Source organism: Octopus sinensis, unplaced genomic scaffold (assembly GCF_006345805.1).
Source record: "Octopus sinensis unplaced genomic scaffold, ASM634580v1 Contig12563, whole genome shotgun sequence".
NCBI classification, from domain to species: domain Eukaryota; kingdom Metazoa; phylum Mollusca; class Cephalopoda; order Octopoda; family Octopodidae; genus Octopus; species Octopus sinensis.
This window is the reverse complement of record NW_021832611.1, coordinates 235,225-241,324: the sequence shown is the minus strand read 5'-3', so window position 1 is coordinate 241,324 and position 6,100 is coordinate 235,225. Positions and strand designations below refer to the sequence as shown.

General features: G+C 43.8%; 1 pseudogene; it reads left to right on the top strand.

Annotated features, from left to right (window-relative positions):
• Positions 1-3,506: 3,506 nt before the first annotated feature.
• On the top strand, positions 3,507-6,100 carry LOC115229393 (annotated as a pseudogene).

The window sequence follows — 6,100 nt, the reverse complement described above, 5'->3', positions numbered from 1 at the left end:
GTTTAAATTTTGTGACGCGAAATTAGCGCCGTTTTTAAAACAGTTAGGATTCTTCAGGTTTGAATGCTTTATTATGCTTTGCTCAGGGTTTGAAGGTTCTTTTTCAAGGAAATGCCTCCTGTGGATGTGTATTCCTGATTTAGGTGTGCTTACTAAAGTAATGCAAAGAAAGTGGACTTTTCTGGATCCGTAGGACAGTCTGAAGCCGATTGATCAAAGGCCTTACCATCCAGTCAGGTTTTTGGAGGCAGATAAGGCAATAATAATCGGAACCTTGGTTTTTTTGTGAACTGGAGTCACTACAGGACAAAAACTAATGATTCTTCCCGTCAAAGTATATTATTGATTAATAATAATTTAAATTAATATTTTTTTAATTAGGTGGCTGTCACGGTCTCCAAAATGATAGTGGAAGAGACTGAGGTCGAGCAGCCCAGTATAATATTTGTCTGAGAATCCTCGGAGCCTCCGAAGTTGTTTTTGTGATTAAAAAAATCAATTCAGGAGATATCAATTAGGATTTCAACATTTTCTGTCGATATTATAGACTCAACACAGTGATCCTTTATCTTGAAAAACTCCCTAATTACGCCAATCCTAAAGCCTGGGAAACCAAAGGATGCCCCCTCTTCATACCGCCCAATCTCAATAACTTGTATCTTATCGAAAGTACTGGAAAAGCTCGTATTAATGCGAATCTCTCCTGTCCTACAACTGCCAGAATTCCAGCACGGTTTTAGACCAGACCGTTCCACAACGACCCACTTGTGTTCTGTCTCCCAGTTTATCACTGAAGGTTTTAACATGCGAACACACCTACGGACGGCCTTAGTATCTATTGATATACAAAAGGCTTTTGATTCTGTCCCGAGGAAACTCCTAACGCGGAAGATATTTGATTCGAACTTACATCCGAACATCAAACTGTGGTTGGAAAATTTCTTAACTGGCCGACGCGGAAGGGTCCGTATCGACAATACTACCTCAAGATCAAGACTACTGCCCAATGGTGTCCCACAAGGCTCCCCTTTATCTCCTCTCCTTTTTAACCTATTTCTACATGACCTACCCACTACTAATGACCCAGACATAATGTTCTTATCCTATGCGGACGACCTGATTATCGCTGCAAGAGATAAATCTCCTTCTGTGGCTGTCGCAATGGTCCAGTCACACCTCAACCGTGTATGTGATTGGCTATCTGCAAACATGTTGTGTGTGTCTGCATCCAAATTCCAATTCACCCTCTTTACTACTGACAGAAGATTCAAGAATGGGCTGGAACTATTCATTGGAGACAAACCTATTCCCTCTTCGCGTACCCAGAAGATCCTTGGCGTGGTTTTCGACTCCTTAATGACGTTCTCAAGTCACGTAGAGGAGGCCCTAGCTAAAGGTCTGCGGAAGTGGAACGTCTTGAAAGCTCTGTTAAAGAAGAGTCCCTTCCCCCTGAAAGATTGTGTCAGCAAAGTCTACCAACAAGTGATTGCCCCGACGGTTGAGTATGCCTGCTCAGCCTGGAGGTTTGCTATTGCTTGTTCGAAAGCGGAACGTTTGAACTCACTCAGAAGGAAGATTATGCTCCACACTGACACCTCAGTTGGCAGTCTTGCTTCCGAGGAGGCGACGCAGAAGAATGGACAGGGTTTCCTACGTTTCTGCAAGGAACTGGGAAACCCACTCAAGGAAAAGGTGGCACATGCAGAGGAATTTCGGTCGGTTATAAAGAAATGCACTCCAATTGAGTTCCTCTGCAGAAGGAAGAGAAGGCTTTTCCGGATTACGGTCGGGTCATTAGAAGATCATGTAAGGAAAGTACGGCTGTGGTTGGAGGCAGGGATCACCTAATTAGTTAGTCCTGACCTATCTTTCTCGGTGATCTTGGAGTTAATAAATAATAATAAATAAATCCTTTATCTTTGTTGCTCTTTTTTACTCGACAAAAATGTAGTTGAATACACTTTACAACTTCATCGTGTCTTCGTGAATGGCTAAGTTCACATTTTGTTTACATTTTAAAAATACTTTTCACAAGGTTACAATCCAAACAGGTATTTTAAAAAAATTCATCACATGAAATAAAAACTCATGGTCAACTGAATCGAAAGCATACTTGAAATCAATCCATGCAGAATATAGCCCATTTTCATATTCTTCAATTAGACACTGGTTAATAAGGGCCTGCTCTTTAGCATCTGACACTGTCTCCTTATACCAAGTTTATTGTCGGGAATTAAGCCAAATGCATCCACAAACTCAGACAGTTTGCCATTTTTTTATTTAACCCAAGAATCAACAACAGTTAATTAGGGTAATTAATTAGGTGATTTCAACAATCCTCAAGATCATTCTCAGCTTTTCCCGATGTTGGACTTTGGACTCAACGCAAGTGCAGGACGGGCGGGGAGCAGTTTTTGTGAGGAATTGAATCGGGGTGATGTGACTTTGGTTGCTAAGGTCTTGGTCTTTGGCAGGTAGTCCTGTTGGATGGCTAAGAAGCCCTTTCCATTTTTAGTAACTAATTTATAAAGTGTCGGCATGTATGTTATATGGTATAAATTATTCGGGATTTCAGAATCATTTTTTAAGAATTGGGTATGTTATTTCAGTATAAAACGAGTTTTCTTGCATGTAGTCCCCATTGATTGTTCTGTTAATTTCAACACATAAAAATCCGTGCAGAAATTCCAATCTTTTAACAAAGAAATTATAAATTTCGTCGCATCCAGATGCCTTCCAAACAAGGAGATATTTAATGATTTTCATTATTTGTGAAATCTGGCAATATATTTTTACTACCAGTTATTATTTTACAAATCAACATTAAAAATAATAAATAAACAATGAAAACAAAATTTCAATGTGCGTCGATTTGGATGTTTTGGTGGGAATTGGCCTATCGGAGAGCAAAGCGAAAGAAACTCTCAAAAACAAGCAACTTCGACAAAAAATAGGGGAAGCAATAGGAGAGGTACTCACATTAGTCAATGATCAGGTGGAAGCCGTAAATGGACACATAAGTCCGGCAGAGGGAAAACTGATCTACTATCTGGCCAGCAAACTACGAAATCAATTCTGGAATCACCATCGTCTGATCTGCGAATACATCGGAAATGGCAAGTTTGTGAAGGAAGGACAACTGAGTGGTATGTTTGGATGAGTAATTATCTCAGCGGCCATTACTTACGTGACAGACAACCCGTGGCAGGTGGACGTGGGGGCGTTTGAGGAGGCGTGTGGAGTGGGCGTAGTAATTGACGAGGAGACCATAAGGGCGGCGGTAGGTGTGTGAGTTAATGAATAAGGCAATGGCTGTGATTGAGGAAAACAGGGAGAAAATCGAAAGTGGGGAGATAAAAGTGGGCTATTTGATTGGTAGAATTGGAATGTGATTGCAGGGAGAGTGAAAGATGAGGTAAAGTGGGGGGAAGGGGAGACAATCAGGCGTGTGGTGTCATTGCTGGTATGAGTGGTGTAGTGAGTGTGACAGTATTCGCAAGTGGGGAGTGAAGGGAATGAAAGAAGGAAAGGAAGAAGGGAAGAAATGGTGAAGAATATGGGTGGTGACTGTGCGCGTTTCCACAAGGTGGGAGAGAACTACAAGACAGAGGGTTATGTGATGACGGAGAGGACAATGGAGCACATGGCTGCTCACTTGGAGAGGACAGGGGGAATGGTTGTTGGGGTTGGTGAGTGTAGGTGAGGACTCGGTTCCCGCCCGAACCGAACGGAATTCTGCACATTGGTCACGCAAAGGCAATAAATGTGAATTTCGGATATGCGAAGGTAAGGGAGGGTAATATGGAAGGCGAATGGGGAATCACGTTTCTTCGGTATGACGATACGAATCCGGAGAAAGAAGAAAGGAGATTCTTCCTGGGGATTCAGGAGGACATTCGGTGGCTGGGATACGCCCCTCACGCAATCACATACGCGTCGGACTACTTTGAGCAGCTTTACTCTCTGGCAGTGGAGCTGATCAGGAAGGACTTGGCGTACGTGTGCCACATGTCGGCGGATGAGTTGAAGGGGACGAATGTGGGGGAGTCTCCGTGGAGGACGAGACCGGTGAGGGAGTCATTGGGGCTGTTCGAGGACATGAGGAGAGGGAAGTTGGAAGAGGGGGAGGCGTCGTTGAGAATGAAGCACAGAATGGAGGACGGGAAGATGGACCCGGTGGCCTACCGAATAAAGTACTGCGAGCACTACCGAACAGGGAATGACTGGTAGTGCCAATAGGAGGAGTGTAGGTGTGTGTATCCCACATATGACTTTACTCACTGCTTGTGTGACTCCATCGAGGACATCACTCACTCTTTGTGCACCAAGGAGTTCCAGAGCAGGTGATTGATGACGGGGAGTGTAGGCGGTCGTCCTACTTTTATTTGTGCAATGCCCTTGACGTGTACTGTCCAGTCCAGTGGGAGTACAGTCGACTCAACTTGTACTACAGTGTTGTGTCCAAGAGGAAGATTGCCAAGCTCATCCAACGAGGATTCGTCAGGTTTACTCGACTTTTCTACTCTAGTGATTGGGATGACCCCAGACTGTTTACTCTCTCTGCACTTCGAAGAAGGGGAGTCCCACCCGACGCTCTCAACTACTTTTGTGCCAACGTCGGAGTCACCATGTCCCTCTCACACACTGATCCCTCACTCCTCGATGCCTGTACTCGTACTGTACTCAATTCCATTGCCAAACGGTTCCTTCTAACACATCTCACTGTCTAGGACTATGGTTGTCCTCAATCCACTCAAACTTTACATACGCAACTTTACTTACCCCTCTTCCTTCACTGTCCCCGACTTCCCTGCCAATCCTCAAGCCGGCTCACATTCCATTGCCTTCTCCTCCGTCATCTTCATCGAACGCTCAGACTACCAATTTGAGGCCACTAACTTCAAACGGCTCACTCATTCCTCTTGCGTTGGCTTGAAGTACACCAATTTGATGGTCCAAGTCGTCGAGTCCACAGACGACCAACTCGTTATTGACTGTCTCCCACTCGACCACCAACGCTGTTCTTCTTTCATTCACTGGGTCTCCCTCCCTGTCTCCTGCACTGTCAGACTATATTCCAACCTGTATTCCCCCTCCTTATCCCAGTTTCAAACACAAACTTCCCGAGGATCGCAGACAAGTCCCCGACGGCTTTCTTAGTGACGTCAACGAGGTTCTCTTCTTTCTTTGTTGTAGGACTCTTTCACTGAATTGACTGCTTTTGCCGATGCTGGACTACTCGATGTACAAATATATGACAAGTTTCAATTCGAGCGATTGGGGTATTTTGTCGTGGATCCCGATTCCGACATTCCAAACAAGAAGGTTGTTTGTTGCTCCCTGACTGCAGATTGTGTTCAACCGGACGGTCACTTTGCGAGAGGACAAGAACAAGACGTCCTAGTTCTGTTGGTCATTTCTAATAAAGGCATTTCTGAGGATTTGTTAGTTATTTTGCACTCATGGAAAATCAAGCTAAGTTTTCCTTGTGCCACGGTTAGTATCTTTCAACACATGCATTTTTATTCCTTCTGTTGTTTGCTAATGTTCGTCGTACATCAAGATCCTCTCCACTCTCCAGTTTTTTGTTTACTAAGTCTTAGTTCAATGCGGTAGGTAAAGTGACTTTAGGTCTTTTACGGAATGTCTTTTTAGATCGGCAGCTTGAGGTTTGTGATCAACTAAAAATTGGACAAGCATTTATATTTTGGTTGGTCTCTGACGGGATTTCGGTGCTTCGAATCAAATGGAGAACCAGGACTTCTTATGTGCAGTCCAATAGTGACAAACAAGATGAGATTGATCAACGCGATTGTGGCACAGGGAAGCACATGGCCTGTGTACAGTTTCACACCCGATATCAGACATCTGCTCTACTCAAATGAAATTCCTTACTTTCTCCGTTGTAATATACGCGCGAGTCAATAAAAGCGATCGTCCTCACAATGGACAAGTAGTCAAATGCATGAGAACCTTAATTTAGCACGATCGCTTTAGTGATTATTTTGTTGATAGTGATGGCGATGACTTTGACAAATTTAATATAGTGGATGTAGGTTATCGTCAGCATGAATTGCCCGTGGTCGACCTCACCTTTTAA